Source organism: Lissotriton helveticus, chromosome 8 (genome assembly GCF_964261635.1).
Source record: "Lissotriton helveticus chromosome 8, aLisHel1.1, whole genome shotgun sequence".
In the NCBI taxonomy this organism is placed as follows: domain Eukaryota; kingdom Metazoa; phylum Chordata; class Amphibia; order Caudata; family Salamandridae; genus Lissotriton; species Lissotriton helveticus.
The window spans coordinates 31,598,718-31,623,932 of record NC_136069.1 but is presented as its reverse complement, the minus strand read 5'-3'; positions in this window follow the sequence as shown (position 1 = coordinate 31,623,932).

The window sequence follows — 25,215 nt, the reverse complement described above, 5'->3', positions numbered from 1 at the left end:
ATGAGAAAGAAATACTGCAAGCTATTACACAGCAGATGTATAGTGTCTCTGATTATTGTACTTTTGATGAGCATTGTGGTAATAAGTATTGGCTGGTTCTTACATGTTCTCTATCCACCTGCTGTCTCACAGAACGCCACCATAGTACACTCACATGTTGAGCTCCCAGTTCACTTAGAGAACAGAAGAAATGAATTTAAGAACAATACTTTCATCACCCTTTTACAACAACATCAACTGGCCATAAACACCTCCAACTGCTGGGTGTGCGGTCTTCTTCCCCATACAGTTGCCAAAGGCATGCCTTTCATCACTCTCCCTTTTTCTTATGAAGGCTCTTGTACCGGTTGGTGGGAAACAAACAAAGCTTCCTATATGGCCAATACGGATACAAAAGAGCAGACTCAGCTCCGATATCACCTATACATTTTATGTTGGCGAGGTGAAAAGAACAGGGCATGTGGTACCCCACTAGAGCAGGAAGCCTATGCTGACCCCGGTAACAGATCTAATAAGTTATATTATCAGTATATGGACAGGAGAAAAAGATCAGTTTCACCTGTTTTTGTGGCATCAACGAAAGCCCCTTTTTGTGTCCAAAGTAAAGGAAAGATACGTATGGGTGATAGCATCTGCAATCACACAGTCAATTTGAATGGAACAAACAATACACGGCTTATAGCCGCACAGGGCACCTACTTCATATGTGGGGATAAAGGTTATACATGACTCCCACAGGGCTGGTCCGGCACTTGTTACATTGCTTTTCTCCTTCCCCCCACCTACACTGCCCCTGCGGACTATCATGTAATTGAGCCTCTGACTGTCTATAACAGACGGCGAAGGGGGGGTCATAGATACAGAAGATACAGCAGGGCAGGAGGCGGGAGACTTCTTTGCCGGAGTAATTCCATTTTGGGGTCCCATGGTAAACAGCAGGAACATCCGCCACCTCACACGAGTGGTGCAAAACACGATAGATGCAACAGCAGGTGCCCTCTCTAATCTCACAGCCGAGGTGGTCGCGGATAGACTCATGACCCTACAAAATCGCATTATATTAGACATCGTTCTGGCTGACCGTGGTGGTGTATGCAGATTGATCTCCACGAGTTGTTGTGTGTTTATTCCAAATAACGCACCTACTGTATACCAAGCCATTGCCAAGCTACACAAGATGTCAAGTCAGCTAGACATGGATAAAGGAGAATGGTCCTTAAGCAGCTGGTTGTGAGGATTAGTATCAACATGGGGATGGAAAGTGTTGACTGTAGTAGGATCAATACTGTTTATCATCTTCAGTTGTTGCCTCTGCATCCAATGCGGCCCGGCCATCTGCGGTCTGTGCGCCACTGCCTGCATTCCCCGTCCACATGTGCAGAGCAGAAAAAATGAAAAGATCATGTTGCAAGAACACATTAACGGCCTGATGAAAATAGAGGTGTATTAGAGGGGTGCGCTTGGGGACAAGGAGGGAATGAAGAAAATTACATATTTATATGTATTCATGCCCCCACGCGCTACCCTCTCACCATCTGCCATGTTGAATAAAAACCCCTGCATTACTTCACATTCAGAGGCCTTATTTCTCTGTCACCAGGCCCCTCTATGCCAGACCCTGAAAAAGGCACACGTTACATTTCTCTGCAGCACATTAGATATTTTTTTGAGCAGTCACGGAGAAGAGGCCCAGCCCGGGGTGTCTTAACAGTGTCAAACAAGGGTCGACCTGATAAAGCTGCATTCCGGCCCGAGCAGGAGGCGAACAGAAGCCCCTCTGCAGAGATAAGGCCCAGTTTTGCTGTCGGCTCTCAGAGATAAGTGGGGCCCATGTCAAGGGAAACCTCCAAGACAGTTACACAAGGGGTGGACAGGAAGGGCCAAACCAACTGCTAGTATGAAGCAGCAACAATTCTACAGATGAGAGCAATCTGCATGCTGCCCCGAGCTAGAGATAAGACCAGACATGCTAGTCACTCTGACACCCAGGGCCCTCCCTGGCCAACAGAAAGGAAACAGCCCTCATGGAGAAGTCTGATAAAGTTACGCAAACAGGCATTGCGAGTTTTAGCTGACCTTGCTGCCCCCTCTATGCACCCACCTACCTATGACTCATTACAGTGAACGTCTACATGCTCATATCTTTTTCTTTCCTTCTGCTTGGAGGGCTCCTCCCTATGTATGCAAAGAATGTATAAATATTGTACTCTGTGAATAAAGCTCAGAACTCTCCTGTGCCCGTTTGGCGCTGGAGCTCTCCCTTAACTCGAGTTAATGCAATAAAGCCCATTGACTCTAATACCACGGACTCTGCTCCTCATTTATGCTTGACCCTTTTGATATTTATTTATTTATAGAAATTATGATAGTGTAAATAATTTAATTACGACAGTCCCCTCATGACAACTACAGATCTTATATTGACAAAATCATGTCCAGAAAACTTGCTTGGTATAAAAACATTGAAAGAATTAGGAGCTGTCATTGTTTGCTCACCTACAGATGTCAGACTATTTCTGCGAGATTTCAAGGGCCACTACACAAGTAGAGAATTAGATGAGCGTTTGAAAGATTTGCCACACACCCTGTGGGCCACTGATTCCACCACAGTAGGATGTATGGAAATAACACCTCACAAGGTTACACTGAAAGAGGGAGCCCAACTACCACGTATAAGACAATACAAAATTCCACCTCAGGCTGACTAAGCATTAATGTTAATTATTCAGGACCTAATACAGTCAGGTGTGACTAAGGGAACAACTTCTAACATTTGCAATTCCCCTGTTTTACCAGTTCATAAAAAAGTGGAACCAGGAACACCACCTGTCTACAGACTAGTGGTGGATTTGAGAGAGCTCAATAAATGTGTCGTTCCACAACACCCTGTGGTTCCAGACATCTCCACCCTACTCACAGCCATAGATGCGGAAGCAACGCATTTTTCAGTCATTTAATTGAAAAACGCATTCTTTAGCATACCTATTCACCCAGACAGTCAATACCTTTTTGACTTCTCCTTACAAGGACGAAGTTTCCAATTCACAAGAGCTCCTCAAGGTTTCACAGAGAGTCCAAGCGTATATAGCCAAGCATTTAAAAGACAACTAGATACTGTTCAAATGCCCACGGATACAGCCATACTACAATATGTTCATGATATCCTCATTACGGCCAGATCTGACGCAGCATGTGCTGAAGCATCACTACTAGTACTAGAATTCCTAGCTGCAAATGGCCATAAAGTTTCCCCTGGTAAGCTCCAATTTTGTTTACAGCAAGTGGCATACTTAGGGCACTTGCTGTCAAAGGAGGGTAGGCAGCTTACACAGGAACGCATCCAACTCATACAACAAATACCCCAACCAACAACACAGAAACAAGTTCGAGCTTTTGTTGGTCTCACCTCATATTGTAGACAGTGGATCCCACAATTTGCACTCATTTCCAAACCGTTAGTGCAGCTGACAACACTCGAAGCTGGCGCTACTCCACAATTACCCTGGACAGATGAACACACACAAGCCTTTCAGTCTCTTAAAAAAGCTATGTGTCAAGCCCCAGTGCTGGCAACACCTAATTACACCAAAGATTTTACATTATTTGTAACAGAAAACTCAGGTACAGCACTATCAGTTCTGACCCAACTTCAAGCAGACAAACATAAACCATGTGGTTATTTTTCAAGCACATTAGATCCAGTAGCACAAGCATTGCCTGCATGTCTAAAATCAGTAGCATCTACTGCACAAGCTATTAGACAAAGCGATTCTATTGTATTGGGACATCATCTGATAGTTCAGGTCCCACACGCTGTAGAACTTCTGTTAAACAGGACACAAACACAGCATCTGACAATAGCCAGACTCACCGGATATGAGATGACACTTTTTCAGCCACACATTGAGATTAGACACTGCAGCATTTTAAACCCAGCAACACTGTTGCCACTGACCTCTCCTACTGAAGAAATTCACAATTGTATTGACATAATTGATTTAGTGACCAAACCAAGACCAGATTTACAAGATACTCCCCTTGCTAAGGCAGAAATGACACTCTTTGTTGATGGTTCATGTATGAGACTCCCCACAGGAGAATTAGCAGCAGCCTATGCTGTCACAAATGGTACAGACACTTTAGAAGCACACAAGATAGAGATACTGTCGGCACAGGCAGCAGAACTCATAGCCCTAACACGAGCATGTCACTTAGCAAAAGGAAAGTCAGTTAACATCTACACTGATTCACAATATGCCTTTGGAGTTGTACACAACTTCGGTACATTATGGAAAGAGAGAGGATTTCTCACATCACATGGGTCCAGAATACAGCATGCTACACTCATCACTGCCCTCTTAGAGGCCAGTCAGTTACCAGAGAAAATCGCAGTGCTAAAATGTAAAGCGCACACAAAAGGAACAGATGAAATATCAAAAGGGAATGATTCTGCAGACAGTGCAGCCAAGTTAGCAGCAAACACAGAATTAAGTATACCACACCGCCAATATACAATACGAGACCCCTTCTCTGACATCCAGGATTTCCAAAGTCACGCCACACCACAGGAATTGCTAGAATGGAAGGAAAAAGGAGGGGTCCTTACAGATAAAGGCTGGATGACACCTGAAAGAGCAGTATGGTTTCTACCGGATGCCAGGGTACAGGTTATGGTAAACACCATACATGGACCAGCGCATCTGGGAGAAAAAGCAATGTTAGACAGCATACATAATATATGGCACAACAAACATTTGAGAGCTGCAGCCAAACAAAAAGTTAAAACGTGCATGATTTGTAATCAGTTCAACCCAGGAAAAGGCACAAAGGTGGAACAGGGAGGATTTCAACCCCCTGACCATCCATTTGAAGTTCTCCAGATGGACTATATCCAGATGGAGAGATGTAGAGGTCACAAGTATGTGCTAGTTGTAGTGTGTGCTCTGACCAGATGGACAGAAGCCTATCCCGTCCCAGATTACACTGCAACGACAACTGCTAAGCAACTAGTAAGAGAATATTTCCCGAGATATGGGTTGCCCCGCGTCATCTACTCAGACAACGGCCAGCCCTTCTCCTCTGAACTCATGAAGCAAGTGTCTCTTCTGTTAAGGTACACTTGGAAGTTTCACTGTGTAAGACATCCTCAGGCAGCAGGTCTAGTAGAAAGGCACAACCAAACTTTGAAGACAAAATTGGCCAAGATATGCACTGACAAAGGCGTGGACTGGATGGTAGCCTTACCGATTGCCCTCTTCTACATGCGTATGGTAGCCCATTCCAGAACTTGCTTATCTCCATATGAAGTGGTCTTTGGCAGACCACCAAATATGTGGGGTATGCCAAGGCCTAAAAGAATAACTGATGTTGACAGTACTATGCTGACTGACTACCTGGCTTCCTTGATGTCTGCACTCCAATCTTGTCGTTCTCAGGTTGCTGCCACCTTCCCTGACAAAACCAACCCGGAAGAACACGCCATCCGACCCGGGGACTGGGTCCTCGTGAGGAACTTCGACTGGACCAGTCCCCTCCAGCCCAGGTGGAAGAAGCCAAGACTCGTACTACTAACAACACGGACAGCAGTGAAGGTCGAGGGCAGGAAGGGCTGGCTCCACGCAAGCCACTGCCGGAAACATTTTGGACAAAAAGACACTGTTGCTGATGGCCCTGCCAATCCCACTGACATTGTGACTGAACAATCTTTATTGCCTTTGGAACTAACCCCACAACAGGATTACAAATCAAAGTTAAGGTCTGCCATTCGGACTCTGGCTAATTAAGTCCATTGGGCGTCGGTCCAGTGGTGAAGCGGTTGGAGCATGGGAATGGATTTTAACACCTTGACTATGTGGGAGAAAAAAAAAAATGAACTCTAGAAAAAGACATAATGGTCCTATTATATGTTTGACAGTATTATTTTTCCTCATGGCAGTTATGACGTGTCTTGGTTGGATTCTCCACACTGTTTTTCCTCCAACACAACACACCTCTCATACACCCAACAGCACTCAGGAACACACTATCACGACCTACCCCCTTATGAACAAGCCCATAGAATAGCCTTGCGAAACAATACCTTCATACAGATGCTACACCACACTCAGCAGGCCAGTAATAGCACCAATTGTTGGATATGTGGCCGCATCCCACCTCATCAGAAAAAGGGAGGGATGCCTCTTTTTCCTTTCCCATTCTCTTATAATGGAACTTGTGAAGCTTGGTTCGCCCTAATAACAGCTGACGATACTACCCCCACCTCCTGCCCTGACGGAAATAATTCATGCAAGAATGGGTGGCCTTGGGGGGATTTAAACAAGGTACTTAATACTGCCTGTTACCCTAATAAGGAGGGAGATCCTCAGGCGACCGGTACAGTCCTAGAAAGTGAAGAATACAAGCAAGGGAACATGACCATGTCCTTCAAGATGTTAAATACCAAACCTAAAAAGAATGCTGGTCCCCCTTCCATATCGGTCTCACCAGTAAAAGGATACCTGTGCATCCAGAAAAATGGCTCTGTTCCATTAGGACACAGTGACTGTCATACCACTATAAGTTTTGAAGACAGAGGAAAGTCCTCATTTCTAGCATCTCGCCATACTTATTTCATCTGTGGCCAAACGGCCTATGTGCATCTGCCCTTGAACTGGGGGGGAACTTGCTATATAGCATTCCTGTTACCCCCTGTCTTTGTGGCCCCATCCACTTACCACCGAGACCTCCTAGTGCCCCATGTCAGACATAAAAGAACGATCGATACCTCCTTGGTTGACCAAACGGAAACCTCATGGGAACAGTATACAGATTTTAACAAAGGGTTCTTCTTCTTTGTTGGCCCTGTACAGAACAGCAAGCTTATACGCAGGTTGACAAGGACCTTAGAGGCTGTTGTAAACCAGACGGCATCTGCCCTGGGGAGCTTAACCCAGGAGCAGTCTGCCATACGATTGGTTACTCTCCAAAATCGCCTTGTCCTTGACATCATCTAGGCTGACAGAGGCGGAGCCTGTAAAATTATAGGCTCTAGCTGCTGTATATTTATTCCTGATAATTCCCCATCTGTATACATGGCCATAACAAAATTACACAAGATAGCCGTAAGTTTACATCAAGAACCTGGCACTTGGACGTGGTCTGACTGGTTCTGGAAGATAATATCGTCCTGGGGATGGCAACTGCTGTCAGCAACAGGTATAATATTCCTGATAATAACTGGATGCTGCCTTTGCATCCAATGTGGTCCTGCCCTGTGCGGTCTATGTGCTGCAAAATGCATTCCTAAACCACTTGTCCAGCAGAGAGAAAGGGAAAGAATCATGTTACAAGAATGTATAAATGATCTCATGCAAATTGAGATATAATGTAGGTACACTCTGGGGCAAGGAGGGAATGTGGAAATAAAATCTATAATTATGCCCCTTCGCTGCCCTCTGCGCAATCTAATTATGCCCCTTTGCGCAATCCCCTTTGCGCGATTAATAATTGCCCACATTAAAAGCCGGCACCATTTTGTTTTTAATTCACCCTTTGGTGTCCCAAGACCCCGAGCACAAGCACGACACCCCTGCACCTGGCCTTCCTCATTTTCACCATCTGTCTCTGTGGTTTCTGCCAAGTCCGGGAAACCAGTACATGAGTTCCTGCTCCCCCGCAGAGATGGTTCATGTTTCTGACATGAAGCACGAGCACAAACCCCCAAATGAGGAAGCCTCCCCCTTCCAACTGTCAGACTATTTCACATCGCAAGTCCCCTCACGAAGCCTAAGACACGCCCCCATATCTTCACACTCTGCTCTTCTTGCTGATCTTTGTTCCTCTATCTGCCACGACCTGTTTGTTCCTCTATTTTGCCTCATGACCAAGACTGTATAAATATTCTGCTGTTGAAAATAAAGACCCCCCACTTCAAGAGAGGGACTTGAGAGATTGCTCCTGTGCCCGCTTGGTGCTGGAGGCGCTCCCCTTAACTCGAGTTATTGGTCTTCTCCGCCTTCATTTGAGCACCACGGACTCCTCGCTTTGCATTGACAAGAAATTATGATTTATTAAGCATAGAAATTCAGAAATGAGGTAATAAGTAAATTTAATTTACCACAGCGGTCCAGGCGTGTATGGGTGCAGACGGGCTTGCCTTTGGCCTTCGGCTCACCAGCGGCACGCCCGCTGCGCACGTCTGCTGCACGGCTGCTGCGCAGCCTCCATTTAAGGGGTTAAGGGAGGGAGCAGCAGCTGGGAGGTGGGAGCGGGGCGGCTAATGGGCGCTAAGGGGTCGGACCGCAGGGGAAGGCAGCGGCAGGAAAATAAACGGCGGGAGCGGGCACTGCAGATCACAGGACACAGGGGGAGAAAAAAAACACAGAATAAAATGAAGTTACAACAATGGCACGGGGAGAGGCAAAAACAGCGGTGGAAACAGCGGCGGTTGCACAGAAGAGCAGCAGTGAGCGAGATGGGGAGCGACCTACCCTGAACCAGAGGGGCACAGTTCTTACAATGAGAATAAAACAGTGGTGCACAGTGAACACAATAAAAACAAGAGGTGCAAGCAGCAAAAAAAGGTGCAGAACTTAGGGGCAACAAGCAAGGCTGGGCTCGAACCCCTACCAGCCTGGCAGAGGCACAGCACAGGCAGACGGCAGACCGGAGCTACTTGGGGTGAGAGCAGGTCCCTGGCCGAGGTCAGGAAGTGTAGAATATTGTGTAGAATATTCTAATCTGCCCAAGCGAAATCAGTAAACTATGGACACAAACTGCTTCATTTAAAATTTCTGAATAGACTATACAGCTCTCGGTTTCTTGCACAGAATACACCCTGATAGGCCTTCTCATTGTGTGCTCTGCATGAGCGATAAAGCTGCTGTTTTTCACTTGGCATAGGAATGTCCTCTGATTGGAAAATATTGATCAAATGAATTGCAGTCCATAATGAAGATAGTAGGCACACAGGTGGATTGCACTTCTATCATTATGCTTTTCGGTTTTGTTAAAAACTTCCCCCAAATCAATAAAGAGATTATCGGTGAATCTTCCAACCCAGTGTACACTGCTCTGGTTACGGATGAAAAGGCTACCCCAAAGTAGGGGATCTGCTATTGGCTAAAGGATGCTGCTACCAGAGGGGAGACAGTGGTAGAGTATGTGTCGATGCAGGTTCCACAGGCATAAACAAGGGATATCTGGGGCCCACTCAGAGCCTGCTGCTAGTGTTCCAGTCTGAGGGAAATGTTGACAGTGAGTGATGTCGTTGTACGTGGGTCAATCATGCACCACCTGCCGACCTAAGGATATATAGTAAAAATATTCAGTGATTTACACACTAAATGTGGTATATTTTGAAACTGTACTTGAATACAGCAGCACTGAGCTACGGAGCAGCACCATTTTTTAAGGGAATTTTTTTTTAATAAGGATATTGATCTTTCATAACTGATGAAATAGACTACATGACCCCAGAACTGGAAGTGTGAGCGTCAACACACTGAGGTGTCTTGTGTACAATATAAATCATTGGAGGTATGCAGGGGGCGTGGCTTGACACGAGATGGAGGAAGACGTGCACGGGTAGAGCTCCTGCTTAAGCTCCCCTCTCCCGGGCCGCTTCTCCGGCACAGTTCTCCTATTTCGGCCACAAACTACTGGCGAGCCCGCACCAGACCCCCGCCCATCTGTTGACTGACTGCGGGACGAATCAGGCGCTGGGGCCTGCATCGGCACATACTAAGAAGTGGTGACTGGCACTGCCGCGACGCCCCTGGGGTCCTCGATCACGCGAGGCCGGGGCTCTGGAGCTGAGACTAGGCTTGATCTCGCTACCTGGCCAGACTTTGCGAGGCCTACGAGCGGCGACTGCGAGACTACCTGCGCTGCTGACCGAGCCCGGCCACACCGCTGAACCCTCCCCACCTGGGCCCCCACCGACAACTGAGGTGAGAGGCCGGGGGAGGCTGGGAGCCCGAACGGGGCCGCCGCCTGGTGAGCTGAGTGAAGAGACGACGTGAAAGGCGGGGGAAAACGCGGCAGCATCGGCGGCCCCCTGGAGGCGATTCCTAACCGCACTGGAACACTGCCCGGACACCACCGGTGGATGACTGCGAGGGGGCGCGACCTGCACACGGACGGCGCCCCCCCCTCACATGTACACTCACGTCTGGGAACAGCCGACTGGGTCACTGAGCCTGGAGACATGGCCCACCTGCATCCTTGCTGGATCCTACACGACATGGGGGCAATAGCCCCCCCCTCCCCCCTCTGCGGACCCCTACCTGCCGCAACGTCTTCCTCCTGAAGCACGGTGACGGTGCTGAACCTTGACCACGGCCACCACGCGGCAGCATCAGAGACGACCGGTGTGCCCCTGCATCGGAGGGTTGCCCGAACCACGCAATATCTGAGAGACGGTGCCACGCGCCCCTCACTCCCCCACCTGGGCCGACACAGGGACGAAACAAGGCATGAGGTGCTCGGTGCAGTAAACTGAGACGCGGGAGGAGCCGTGATCGTAAAGGGGTATCCTGCCCTGAATCCGCCAACACCGAATAACGCTGGGGAGAATTGGCGCCCTTGATGCCCCCACACCTGCGACGACATAGCGCCGAGCCGTGCCCAAAGGGACAGACTTGATACCGGACTAGTGGGAACATCTAGAAGTGGCCTGAGGACCACCCCCAGGGGGTGGACACCATTCTGCGACCTGAAACCTTAACGCTTGTAACAGCCCTGAGAGTTGCCACAACGAAACGACTGCCACGCATTGAAACACCTGCTTCGCGCTGTCTGTGTCTGGGGGGTGCCCCCCTCGTCGCTTGCTCTGCCAGGCTGTGCACCCTGTCGTGACCATCTGTTGTTGGACCTGCTGCCTGGACCCCCTCACGGCCATTCCAGGACACCCTCGCCACCTACCCCCTCACCGGATCACCCACGAGTGCCTGCTGAGCCTTGAGACGACCACGCAGTCGCGACTCTACACAAGCTGAGTGGTGCCATCGCAGCTGTCCTCTCTTTCAGTCGGGACTGTGTAGGAGACTGCTGGCTTCCAGGTAAATTGCGCACTTACCGATTGAAGCGAGGCTTGGGGCAATCCCACTGACGTGCAAGCCGAGCACAGTTGCCGCGCCTGGCCGATGGCTGGAGGAGTTAAGACACGGACCGGAACCGGAGGCACGATACCGAAGGGGAAACTTTCCAAAACGGCGTCCAAGATGGATGCAGAACTGGTGACCTCCAAGCTAGATCATGTGCTAGCCGTCATGGAGCGGCTGGAGGAATCAATGCAACAGACTTGCACTTCTCTTGAGACAAAAATAAACAGTGTAGCGATCGACCTGATCATCTCAAAGCCGATCACAAGAAACTACAAGATCGCACTACAATTTTGGAGGGGGCGGTGGCGGCAGTGGAACCCACGGTGAACCAAGCGGACAAAAACATCTGAGATCTGCTTAACAGAGTGGAATTTTAGAAGAACGCGCAGAGGACGCGGAAGGGCGGGCACGGAGAAACAACATTCGACTCGTGGGCATCTCGGAGAAATGGGAAGGGATGGACCCTACTCGGCGAGTAGAAGAGTGGCTGCGCGACCTGCTGCCTGACGACACACTGTCGCCTCACTTTGTGGTGGAACGTGCTCACCGAGTGCCCACAAGACCCCTCCCCCTGGCTCTAACCCCAGACCTCTCATCTTCCGTATCCTGAATTACAGAGACCGCGACACGATCCTGCGGGAAGCCAGGAAGCTTGGCGACATCCAAATAGACAACGCCACAGTGATGTTTTTCCCGGACTACACTGTGCAGGTACAGAGACAACGCCATTCCTTCCTAGCAGTGAAGAGACGGCTGCGGCAGGCGGATCTTAAGTACTCACTGCTTTTCCCCGCAAAACTGAGGGTTGTGGTGCAGGACAAAACGCACTTTTTCACCAGCCCTGAGGAAGTGGAGGCCTGGCTAGATGGAGGAATATCTGAGGCGCCTAGAAAGGCACACGAAACCACTACGATCCCGAGCACGTGCGGGCCGAGACGACGCCACAGGCGCAGGACGCCTACACCCACACGAGCCCAGGAAATGCCACACCGCTCTCCACCCACGGACCTGATCCTACAGGAACAACAGGATGCGCTCCGCAGGGTTACAGGGATCAGCAACTCTTCGGCCCCATCCTCCGCCCCGAATGCCAGCCCGACTACTCTCCCGAGTGACGATGAGGCGATCTACAGCCTGCCGGATTCCCAGCACTCTGCAGACCTCCCAGATGTCACACCGCAGACAGTGGACCTTCTCGGCTGAGAGGGCCCTGAGAGACTTTCTCCCCCACGATGCTGGTCTGGTGTGACTACGCAACTGTCACCCTGACTTACCCTGAGGTGAGCGACCTGCAGAACTGTCTGGTGCGGGGATTTCCCTGCCCTGAGGAGTCGAGACCCGTCAGGACGCAGTGAGTAACATTTTCTTATACACACACAACTCTGTCTGCCACCCTGCTGGACTCGACGCCTGGGCTGTAGCCATGGGCCTACCAGAATCCTCTGTGCTGAACTCTCCAGAGACGGGGACCCTATGGGAGCATTTTCCCCCCATTATTTGGCATTTGAAGGGCCTTACCTGAAATGCACAAGGCGGGCGGACTGGGGGGCCTGCCGGGCACACACGGCCACTCCTTGCTGGCCCGGGAGAGGTGGTACTTCTCTCAGCAACAACACTGATACACAGATTCTTGTTGCATAAGCCACTTATCTCCCCCTAGAATTGTATAGTTTACTTTAGCTCATTTGAGTGTTTGGACGGCGACATGTTGTGCAGCCGACCTTTTGGCATTATTTACTATGTTGCCCTTTTTTGGCTTTTTAGATTCCCTTTCTCTCCTACCCTTTTATTCCGAAGGGGATTATTGCATAATGTGCTAGCGGCTGGAAATAATCTGAGGGCGGGGATGGGATTGAGGAACTGGTGGGGTATCAGGTCTGAGGAACGGGCCTTAGCGGACACGTGTGAGAGATTCATGGGCAGAGATTATGGCTGAGATCCGGATATGTACCTGGAACGTCAGGGGCATGCACACACAGACTAGGCGGTACCAGATCTACTCTTATTTAAAACGCCATAAGATTAATATAGCGCTACTTCAAGAAACACATCTGAATAGAATAGAGGTGCGAGCGCTGCATCGCAGATGGCGCGGGCAGCTTTATGCCACAGATTACTCTTCCTATGCACGTGGCGCCCTAATATGGATCCACCCTGGGACCCCTTGGGCAGCCACGGACACACATGTAGACCCCGAGGGTAGATTTGTGGCGGCGCAGGGTAGACTGGATGGGCAGCAGGTGGTATTGGCATCCCTTTACTCCCCAAACACTGATCAGGGTGGCTTCCTGGCACGCCTCTCGGCAACAATGGCGACATGGCACGCAGTCCCGTGGGTACTGGGGGGTGACTACAATTGCATATTGGACACGACACAAGACCGCTCCTTCCCACCCCCAACGGGCGCGCCAACACATGGTGCCATGAAGGCACTGCTTGGGTGGGCCGCACAGTGGGATCTTCATGACGCTTGGCGATCACACAACTCTACATTGCGAGTGTACTCCTATTACTCGGGAGCACCTAACCTGCACGTACGCTTGGACAGATTTATGGTGTCCGCCGAACTTCTCCCAATAGTTACAGACACACGATACATGGGGCGCACACACTCGGACCACAACCCGCACTTCCTAACTATAGCCTGGGAGCGCCCGCAGTCGCCCATCCCCACCTGGCGACTTCAGCCGGCGCTGCTGCTAGATGTGGCTTTTCGCGACTCCCTTCTCGCGCAAACTGCCCAATACTTTGAGGAGAACTCTGGCACAGCATCCTCTCCGCAGGTTGAGTGGGATGCCTTTAAAGTCGTGATTCGGGGCCACTGCTTGGGGACACAGGGACACATGAGGCGTCAGCTGGAGGGCGACTTAACGCGACTGGAGACTGACCTACTTAATCTGGAACGGGAAGCGATGGATGGCACTGATGACCCGCTAACGGAGGCACACGCGGAACATGTGCGCCTCCTGGAGCGGCTGCGCAACCTCAACTACGCTGCGAACTCGGCGCGAACGCACCACCTAAGCGATAGGCCCGGCAAATTATTGGCTTGGTTGATTTCACAGGAAGACCGAACGGCTCCGGTGGCGACGTTGCATGTGGACGGACAGGGACTAATATACTCCCAACGACACATCCATGAGGCGTTCTCGTCTCATTACGAGGCCCTTTAACGCTCGGACTTCGCGATCTCCGCCCCAACGTAACGGAATACCTTTCCCCCTCCAGATTCCGCAACTCACCGTTGCGCAGCAGGACGAACTGGGGGCCTTGCAAACGCCGGAGGAGCTACGGGACGCCATATTCAACCTCTCCAACGGTAAATCCCCTGGCCCGGATGGACTGCCAGCCGAATTTTACAAGGTTGGATCGGACATACTCATTCCGGAACTTCTAAAAATATACACTGCGGCTGCAGAAGACTCCTCCCTCCCTCCCACACTAAACGAAGCCAATTTGATCTCCATCCCTAAGCCCGGCAGAGATGCCACGCGGGTGGGCTCTTATCGCCCCCTAGCCCTCCTGAATACAGATTATAAAATACTGGCCTCCACTCTGGCTCGGAGATTGGCCCCCCTGGTTCCCCACCTGGTGCACCATGACCAGAATGGCTTTGTTCCGGCGCGCCACACCTCTTACAATATCCGTCGCCTGTTTCGGGTGCAGGAATATGCTGTTCGGCACTGGCCACGAGCGGGGTGCCTGGTACTGGACCTCGAGAAGGCATTCGACTCTGTTGAGTGGCCGTATCTGGCGGCAGTGATGGAGAAATACCAACTGGGTGACGGCTACGAGACTATGGTCAATCTACTATACTGCAGGCCTACGGTCCGAGTCCGCACCGGTCAATTACTATCTGACGCCATCTGCGTACGGAGGGGTACCAGACAGGGCTGCCCCCTATGACCCCTGCTGTTCTCATTGGCCATGGAACCCCTGGCTGTAATCCTCAGGGACCAAGGACGGGAGTGGGGAATCCCGATGGCAGATGGACTCCATGTGATCTCGCTGTACGCAGACGACCTGCTATTATATGTCAAAGACCTGACCAACGTCCCAGAATCTCTAACGGATATTTTCCAGACCTTCGAAAACATGTCGGGGTTGCGGGTCAACTGGTCCAAGTCGGGAGCCTATTCCTTCAGCCCAGACATGCCCGAAAGTGACATCCGCATCGGCGGGGAGAGGCTGCAATGGTACCCCACCACGTTTCGGTATCTGGGAATTCATATTTATCGGGCCCCGGCAGACATCCTAGAGGGGAATCTACTACGGGCAATTGCCTCCATCCGCGCCCAAATTGGCTTCTGGAAGACCCTGCCCCGGAATGTGCCTAGTCGGGTGGCGCTGACCAAGATGATAGTCCTGCCGAGGGTACTGTACTACTTCGCCAACATCCCAACATACGTACCTAACAAAGTATTTCGGGAACTGGAGGTCCTGCCTCGTGGCCTAGTCTGGAATGAGGGCCGACCCCGAGTGGCACTGACTAAGCTGTACATGACCACTGAATCGGGAGGCCTGGCGGTTCCCAATATGGAGCTATACTACCTAGCGGCGCAGCTGCAATGGGTGTCGGGGTGGCTCTGTGGCAAGAATCTGGGGGACACTGCCTTGGATATAACTATCTGGACCCAGACGCAAATATACACATTATTTCACCCTATGACCCGCACCCCCTGTCCTTCACAATTACATCTAGCGGTGGTGCGCAGATGCTTTCTGCGTTGCCTGTGGCTTACCCGCGCCACGAAGCCGTATGCCCCGATACTCCCACTCCTGGTCACTCCCGGAATGGCGGGACCGCTGACAGAAGCCCACTTGACTAACTGGACGTGCGCTGGGGTGGAAACGCTGGGCGACCTCTATGCGGATGGCACGCTGCTCTCTTTTGCTGATCTTGCCACTGGCACGGATCTCCCTGCTGGACAGTTTCTATTACACGCATCCCTTACCCACGCACTGACCACCTCATGGGGCGATGTGTCAGAAGAACTACCGATGCACCACTTCATGCAGTATTTGCATGTCATGGGCAACGGCTCACACATCATACATTGGCTAGCGCAGGCCTTATTATTGCACACGCAGCCTTCAAATAGGCGGTCGACAGAGGGAGGGACTGGACGGATAAAGAATGGGCGATGATACTAGTTCGACCGACTAATATCCCACGCAACCCCCGTTTCAAACGTATCCAATTCTAAATTTATATTCTATAATTCTATATTTTACATCGAGCCTATCTCACGCCCGACAAGATAAACAGATACTTCTCGGCCACTGACACTGCCTGCCAAAGGTGCTCATTGATAGGGGCGGATCTCCTGCACATGCTCTGGCGCTGCCCTGCCATACAAACGTACTGGGATGAGGTCACGACACTACTCACGCAGTGCACTGATGAACACGTACCGAGGACATGGGAAGCATGTATTTTAGGACTTTACAAGCGCACGAAGCTCAACAAGGTACAAACAAGATTCTGGGACATGGGCCTCATCACAGCTAAACGCTTACTCACCAAACACTGGAAGGCCAGCACCCCCCCCCCACACCCGACATTGGCACACATCCTTCATTAATTGGGCACGGGCAGAAGGCACGGTGCTCCTCCGAGAAGAGACAGCTGGACTTCGGAAATTCCCCATCGCACAGCTCTGGGGCGATCTCCTTACGTCCTTCCAGCAAGCCTGTCAGGAGCAAGAAATAACTTGAGCATTCTTATACAGTGCCAAACTGCATTCAAACACTCGCTCCTACCCGCTCACAGGGTACGCCCTGCTGCAGACGACGGACCGACGAATCTGACATGCCACATGACATCTCCCACATGATAACTTCAGACCATGTTCTTTGGAGAGAGATCCCTCCAATAGCTATACTCTGGAGACATTGCATGTGTGCCTCCACTCAGACCCCCCCCACACTTCAGTAACCGTCCCGCCACACCCCGCCCCGGAGCTGAAGACCCCTCACCGGAACTGCTACCACCCCCCCATAATACGCCAAGAGACACGCTAATTCTTTCCCCTCCCTTCCCTAGTTCCTTCGCCACTGTGTTGATACCTGTATTTGTTTATTGACTGGTCCCGTTCCCTGACCAAGACCGCTATTGTTACTGACGGAGACAACCTGCACGCCGTGGCAATGTCGCGAAATGACATGTACCTGTAGACACAATACATCTCCGTTGCCACGACAGGCCCCAGCACACCACACACTAGGGATGCGGGCCATGCCCGAGACAACTGCCATCTGACACCGGACGAACGCACCTGCATGCGAACCCCCACCTCTGGCATCCATATATGGGTCGCGGGCACTAGAGGGTTCCACTTACACTAGACCAACAGACGCCTGGGAATCCGCTGAGGCGGCTGTAACCTGGCGTCGTCGACCACAAACGCCTACTACTTTGCATTAGTGAGCTATACCACTAAGCACCTGCCCACAGCATGGTGGCATCGCACGCACATGATCTTTGGGGCCTCTATTCCGAGTCTGCATATTACCTGAAAGTTCTTGCCACCTTTTTGATTGTATTGTGGACTTCGATTACAGCTCATATGGTGCGGATGCCGGTAATGCAACGATATGTTTAAGCAGAGGAAAAAGAAAGAAAAATCAAACACTACAGGCCTGATTGTCATTGTGCAGTATATTAAATGATGTTTCCGTTTTTTTTATTTTCTCCTGAGCTGCGCCGCCGGACCCCTGGGTTGCCGGCTGATTGGCTGTGTTAACTTACCAATGTTTCTTTTGGATATCCTTTGCTTTTACAGATGCCGGCCCCTGCGGATCGCAGGCTGTGTGCCATATACAATTGTATTTCTTTATTCTTTGAACAATAAAGGTCTTTAAAAAAAAAAAAAAAATTGGAGGTATGCAATCAAGTTGATACTGGTGAAATAATAATGTTAATGTTATACAAGCAACCAAATTTGAAAATTGTAACTTATTGATGCATTATGAATAGATGTGCCGATTAAATCGTGTGTCCAAAAATGACTCTTAAGTTAAAAAATTGTGCTGCTCCGTAGCTTTGAACCCTAGTAAACAGTGCCTTAAAAAAGTTTTTTAAGATAGATATTAAAATGCAAATTAAATTTTGTACAAAGTGATAAAATGTGGTGAATTAATTTTATGTTTTCTATTATGTAGAAAAACTGTCCTGAAGGTGTAAATTTTACAAACCGAAACGCTGCGTCGACAACCTTTCCTTTTTAATGTGATCAAGATATTGATGTTTTTTAATCTTTTGTACACTTAATAAATCATGTCACTGCAGCCTGAGCTGCTGAGTCCGTTCTCTCTTTCAGTTACTCTCAGGCCGGAAATCACGTGATTTCCTCTTCAGGTCAGCGGGGGCAGAGACAGCATCAGCAGTGAATGCCCTCACTTCCGGCCTCTTCCTCGGCACCAGCAGCTGTAGGGGCGGAAGGATCCTCGGTCTGTGCGGTGACCTTCACCCTCTGACCCTGGACGTCACCTCCGGCCTCGGATTGTCATCTTCACCGTCCCAGGCCGAGGGGGAGAGGGCTCTGAGCAGGGGTCTGAGCAGGTAGAGTCTACAGACCACCCCCCCCCCCGCTGAGGACAACCTGAACTCTCCACCCCCCCCCCGGCTGAGGACCCTTCAACCCCCCCCCCCCCCGCTTCAGACAACCTGAACTCTGTCCCCCCCTTCAAGCCATTCCCACCTCTCCTGTGCAGCCTCTCCCTTCCCACCTCTCCTGTGCAGCCTCTCCTCCTCCCTCCTCTCCTGTGCAGCCTCTCCCCTCCCACCTCTCCTGTGCAGCCTCTCCCCCTCCCCCTCTCCTGTGCAGTCTCTCCCCTCCCACCTCTCCTGTGCAGCCTCTCCCTTCCCACCTCTCCTGTGCAGCCTCTCCCTTCCCACCTCTCCTGTGCAGCCTCTCCCCTCCCTCCTCTCCTGTGCAGCCTCTTCCCCTCCCACCTCTCCTGTGCAGCCTCTTCCCCTCCCACCTCTCCTGTGCAGCCTCTCCCCTCCCACCTCTCCTGTGCAGCCTCTCCCCTCCCTCCTCTCCTGTGCAGCCTCTCCCCCTCCCTCCTCTCCTGTGCAGCCTCTCCCCCCCCCCACCTCTCCTGTGAAGCCTCTCACCCTCCCACCTCTCCTGTGCAGCCTCTCCCGTGCAGCCTCTCCCCTCCTCTCCTGTGCAGCCTCTCCCCCTCCCTCCTCTCCTGTGCAGCCTCTCCCCCCCCCACCTCTCCTGTGAAGCCTCTCCTCTTTTCCAATTCGCCCCTCTGCCTGTCCTCCTCTATTCTCCTCCTCCTTGTCCCACACCGCGACCCTGTGAGACCCTCCCTCTCAGCTTTGACTCTGTGGAGGGCGGGAGCAGAGAGAGAGGCCCCCGCCCCCCCCCCCCCCCCCCCCCGGTGGAGGGAAGGGGCTGCTGAAGTCTGAAGAGCTGCCTGGGCCTCAGTCCTGCTTCAGTCGATTCGGCATCTTTCACCCTTCCGGCCCTGCCAAGTACCACGCATCAGGGGTTCATTGCTGCCAAGTACCACGCATCAGGGGTTCATAGTTGCCAAGTTTTCTGTTTGCCAATGTCTGAAATGTCAGTGTTCGTATTGTGCTTATATGTAACATGTCAACATCCTAGGTATAATATTATGATTGGCACTTTATTGTGAGAGGAACAAAACAAGTATTGTCCTTTAATGAGACTATAGAAATGACTTCCGTTTGTGCTCAGCAGGGGTCTTGAGTGGACATTAAAACAGTTGAAACGCCCTTGAGGTGATGAAGTGAGGTTCATCAGAGCGAGGGCTTTGCTGGAATAAATGAAAGACTGGAGTGGATCAGCAGCAGCCTGGCTCAGCTGTGGGAAGGGAGCCTGCACTAACAGGCCAGCCCACAGCTACGGGTCAAGGGGCAGGTGGGGGGCTCTGGATACAGGGGCAGCGGGGCTCTCTGGATACCGGGGCAGGTGGTGTCTCTCTGGATACAGGGGCAGGTGGGGGGCTCTGGATACAGGGGCAGGTGGGGGGCTCTGGATACAGGGGCAGGTGGGGGCTCTCTGCATACAGGGGCAGGTGGGGGGCTCTGGATACAGGGGCAGGTGGTGTCTCTCTGGATACAGGGGCAGGTGGGGGGCTCTGGATACAGGGGCAGGTGGGGGCTCTCTGGATACAGGGGCAGGTGGTGTCTCTCTGGATACAGGGGCAGGTGGGGGGCTCTGGATACAGGGGCAGGTGGGGGGCTCTGGATACAGGGGCAGGTGGGGGCTCTCTGGATACAGGGGCAGGTTTATTTATGCATTTTTATATAGCGCGGACTTTACCCGAAGGTGTCAGAGCGCTTCACAAAAGGAACAGAAATGAAACATAATGAGAAACATTACAAAAGAACAGATTACAAAAGCATACATTACGTTACATAAGGTAATAGTGACAATTGTGAGCAAAACAAAATACACGAGGTAGTAAAAATTGTGAGCAGCCAAAAATACATGAGGTAGTAAAGGTAATAGTGACAATTGTGAGCAAAACAAAATACATGAGGTAGTAAAAATTGTGAGCAGCCAAAAATACATGAGGTAGTAAAAAGTGCACAGGAGGAAAAAGTGACAAGTGTGCAGTTATAAGAGAAAACAAAGTATCATTTGAGGTATAATACTGCAAAAGGTGCTAGACACTCAGGCACAAGAACAAGCGTTATGTAGGCAAGGTGGCACTTGTGCCAGTATCAAAGGTAAAAACATGTGAGAGGTAGCAAACCGTGTGTTACAAGGGCAAAGTGGGGTGTGCATGTTATACAAGGGCACCGAACACAAGTACATGGAAAACACTGCAAAGAGGCAGACACTCCAACCCCAGGAATACCCTGGGAAGGCACTTCCATGGTCGTGGAAATTGTCAGTATTGGGAAGTCTTCCTCCAAATAACAAGAGGACGTGAATTACTTTTGGAGGTGTCTCTGGAGGAGGAGAACTTTGAGGTCCCTTTTGAAGGCCTGGGAGGAGGCGGTGGTCCAGAGCAGAGGCGGAAGGGAGTTCCAGATTCTCACTGCGTTGCCTGAAAAGGATTGGGCCATTGTTCTCTCCTTCTTGAAAGTGGGAGGTTCAAGTAGAAGATTCTCCGCATTGCGTGAGGGTCTAGAGCCTCCCGAGAGTTTCAGTTTGTTCGCCAGGTAGCGAGGAGAGGAGGAGTGCAGGGCTTTGTGGGTGATACAAGCGGTCTTGTAGATAGCTCTAGCCTCGAAGGGAAGCCAGCGGAGGGTGGATAACATCGGTGTGATGTGATCGCTTCTTTTGGCCTCTCAGGGGGTTCTCTATACAGGGACAGGTGAGGGCTCTGGATACAGGGGAAGGTGGGGGCTCTCTGGATACAGGGGCAGGTGGGGGCTCTGGATACAGGGGAAGATGGGGTCTCTGGATACAGGGGCAGCTGGGGGCTCTCTGCATACAGGGGCAGGTGGGGGCTCTGGATACAGGGGCAGGTGGGGGCTCTCTGGATACAGGGGCAGGTGAGGGCTCTCTGGATACAGGGGCAGGTGAGGAATCTCTGGATACAGGGGCAGGTGATGGCTATCTGGATACAGGGGAAGGGGGGGTTCTCTGGATACAGGCGCAGGTGGGGGCTCTCTGGATACAGGGGCAGGTGGGGGCTCTCTGGATACAGGGGCAGGTGGGGGCTCTCTGGATATGGGGGCAGCTGGGGGCTCTCTGGATACAGGGGCAGGTGAGGGCTCTCTGGATACAGGGGAAGGGGGGGCTCTCTGGATACAGGGGCAGGTGGGGGCTCTCTGGATACAGGGGCAGGTGGGGGCTCTCTGGATACAGGGCTCTCTGGATACAGGGGAAGGGGGGCTCTCTGGATACAGGGGCCGGTGGGGACTCTCTGGATACAGGGGCAGGTGGGGGCTCTCTGGATACAGGGGTAGAAGGGGCTCCCTGGATACAGGGGCGAGCGGGGGCTCTCTAAATACAGGGGCAGGTGGGGGCTCTCTGGATACAGGGGCAGGTGGGGGCTCTGGATACAGGGGCAGGTGGGGGCTCTGGATACAGGGGCAGGTGGGGGCTCTGAATACAGGCCCAGGTGGGGGTTCTCAATACAGGGACAGGTGGGGGCTCTCTGGATACAGGGGCAAGTGGGGGCTCTCTGGATACAAGGACAGGTGGGGGCTCTCTGGATACAGAGGCCGGTGGGGGCTCTCTGGATACAGGGGCAGGTGGGAGCTCTCTAGATACAGGGGCAGGTGGGGGCTCTCTGGATACAGGGGCAGGTGGGGGCTCTGGATACAGGGCAGGTGGGGGTCTCTGGATACAGGGGCAGGTGGGGGCTCTCTGGGTACAGGGGCAGGTGGGGGCTCTCTAGGTACAGGGGCAGGTGGGGGCTCTCTAGGTGCAGGGGTAGGTGGGGGCTCTCTGGATACAGGGGCAGGGGGGCTATGGATACAGGGGCAGGTGGGGGCTCTCTAGGTACAGGGGCAGGTGGGGGCTCTGGATAAAGGGGCAGGTTGGGGTCTCTGGATACAGGGGCAGGTGGGGGCTCTGGATAGAGGGGCAGGGGAGCTCTCTGGATACAGGGGCTTGTGGGGGCTCTCTGGATACAGGGGCAGGTGGGTGCTCTCTGGATAGAGGGCAGGTGGGTGCTCTCTGGATACAGGGGCAGGGGGGACTCTGGACACAGGGGCAGGGGGGTCTCTCGATACAGGGGAAGGTGGGGTCTCTGGATACAGGGGCAGGTGGGGGCTCTGGATACAGGGGCTGGTGGGGGCTCGCTGGATACAGGGGTAGGTGGGGCTCTCTGGATACAGGGGCAGCTGGGGGCTCTCTGGATACAGGGGCAGGTGGGGGTTCTCTGGATACAGGGGCAGGTGGGGGCTCCCTGGATACAGGGGCAGGTGGGGGCTCTCTGGATACAGGGGCAGTGGGAGCTCTCTGGATACAGGGGCAGGTGGGGGCTCCCTGGATACAGGGGCAGGTGGGGGCTCTCTGGATACAGGGGCAGTGGGAGCTCTCTGGATACAGGGGTAGGTGGGGGCTCTCTGGATACAGTGGCAGGTGGGGCCTCTCTGGATACAGTGGCAGGTGGGGCCTCTCTGGATACAGGGGCAGGTGGGGGCTCTCGGGATACAGGGGGAGGTGGGGGCTCTCTGTATACAGGGGCAGGTGGGGGCTCCCTGGATACAGGGGCAGGTGGGGGCTCTGGATACAGGGGCAGGTGGGGGCTCTCTGGATACAGGGGCAGGTGGGGGCTCTCTGGATACAGGGGCAGGTGGGGGCTCTTTGGATACAGAGGCAGGCGGAGGCTCTCTGGAAACAGGGGCAGGCGGAGGCTCTCTGGATACGGGGGCAGGTGGGGGCTCTCTGGATACGGGGGCAGGTGGGGGCTCTTTGGATACAGGGGCAGGCGGAGGCTCTCTGGATACAGAGGCAGGTGGGGGCTCTGGATACAGGGGCAGGTGGGGGCTCTGGATACAGGGGCAGGTGGGGGCTCTCCGGATACAGGCGCAGGTGGGGGTTCTCTACACAGGGACAGGTGGGGGCTCTCTGGATACAGGGGCAAGTGGGGGCTCTCTGGATACAGGAGCAGGTGGGGGCTCTCGGGATACAGGGGCCGGTGGGGGCTCTCTGGATACAGGGGCAGGTAGGGGCTCTCTAGATACAGGGACAGGTGGGGGCTCTCTGGATACAGGGGCAGGTCGGGGCTCTGGATACAGGGCAGGTGGGGGTCTCTGGATACAGGGGCAGGTGGGGGCTCTCTGGGTACAGGGGCAGGTGGGGGCTCTCTAGGTACAGGGGCAGGTGGGGGCTCTCTAGGTACAGGGGCAGGTGTGGGCTCTCTGGATACAGGGGCAGGGGGGGCTCTGGATACAGGAGCAGGTGGGGGCTCTCTAGGTACAGGGGCAGGTGGGGGCTCTCTGGATAGAGGGGCTCTCTGGATACAGGGGCAGGTGGGGGTCTCTGGATACAGGGGCAGGTGGGGGCTCCATGGATAGAGGGGCAGGGGAGCTCTCTGGATACAGGGGCAGGTAGGGGCTCTCTGGATACAGGGCAGGTGGGTGCTCTCTGGATAGAGGGGCTGGTGGTGGCTCTCTGGATACAGGGGCAGGTGGGGGCTCTCTGGATACAGGGGCAGGTGGGGGCTCTGGACACAGGGGCAGGGGGGCTCTCTGGATACAGGGGCAGGTGGGGTCTCTGGATACAGGGGCAGGTGGGGGCTCTCTGGATACAGGGTCAGGTGGGGGCTCGCTGGATACAGGGGTAGGTGGGGGCTCTCTGGATACAGGGGCAGCTGGGGGCTCTCTGGATACAGGGGGAGGTGGGGGCTCTCTGGATACAGGGGCAGGTGGGGGCTCCCTGGATACAGGGGCAGGTGGGGGCTCTCTGGATACAGGGGCAGTGGGGGCTCTCTGGATACAGGGGTAGGTTGGGTCTCTCTGGATACAGTGGCAGGTGGGGCCTCTCTGGATACAGTGGCAGGTGGGGCCTCTCTGGATACAGTGGCAGGTGGGGCCTCTCTGGATACAGGGCAGGTGGGGGCTCTTTGGATTCAGGGACAGGTGGGGGCTCTCTGGATACAGGGGCAGGTGGGGGCTCTCTGGATACAGGGGCAGGTGGGGATCCCTGGATACAGGGGCAGGTGGGGGCTCTGGATACAGGGGCAGGTGGGGGCTCTCTGGATACAGGGGCAGGTGGGGGCTCTTTGGATACAGGGGCAGGCGGAGGCTCTCTGGAAACAGGGGCAGGCGGAGGCTCTCTGGAAACAGGGGCAGGCGGAGGCTCTCTGGATACAAGGGCAGGTGGGGGCTCTCTGGATACGGGGGCAGGTGGGGGCTCCCTGGATACAGGGGCAGGTGGGGGCTCTTTGGATACAGGGGCAGGCGGAGGCTCTCTTGATACAGGGGTAGGTGGGGGCTCTGGATACAGGGGCAGGTGGGGGCTCTCTAGTTACAGGGGCAGGTGGGGGCTCTCTGGATACAGGGGCAGGTGGGGGCTCTCTGGATACAGGGGCAGGTGGGGGCTCTGGATACAGGGGCTCTCTGGATACAGGGGCAGGTGGGGGGTCTCTGGATACAGGGGCTCTCTGGATACAGGGGCAGGTGGGGGGTCTCTGGATACAGGGGCAGGGGAGATCTCTGGATACGGGGGCAGGTAGGGGC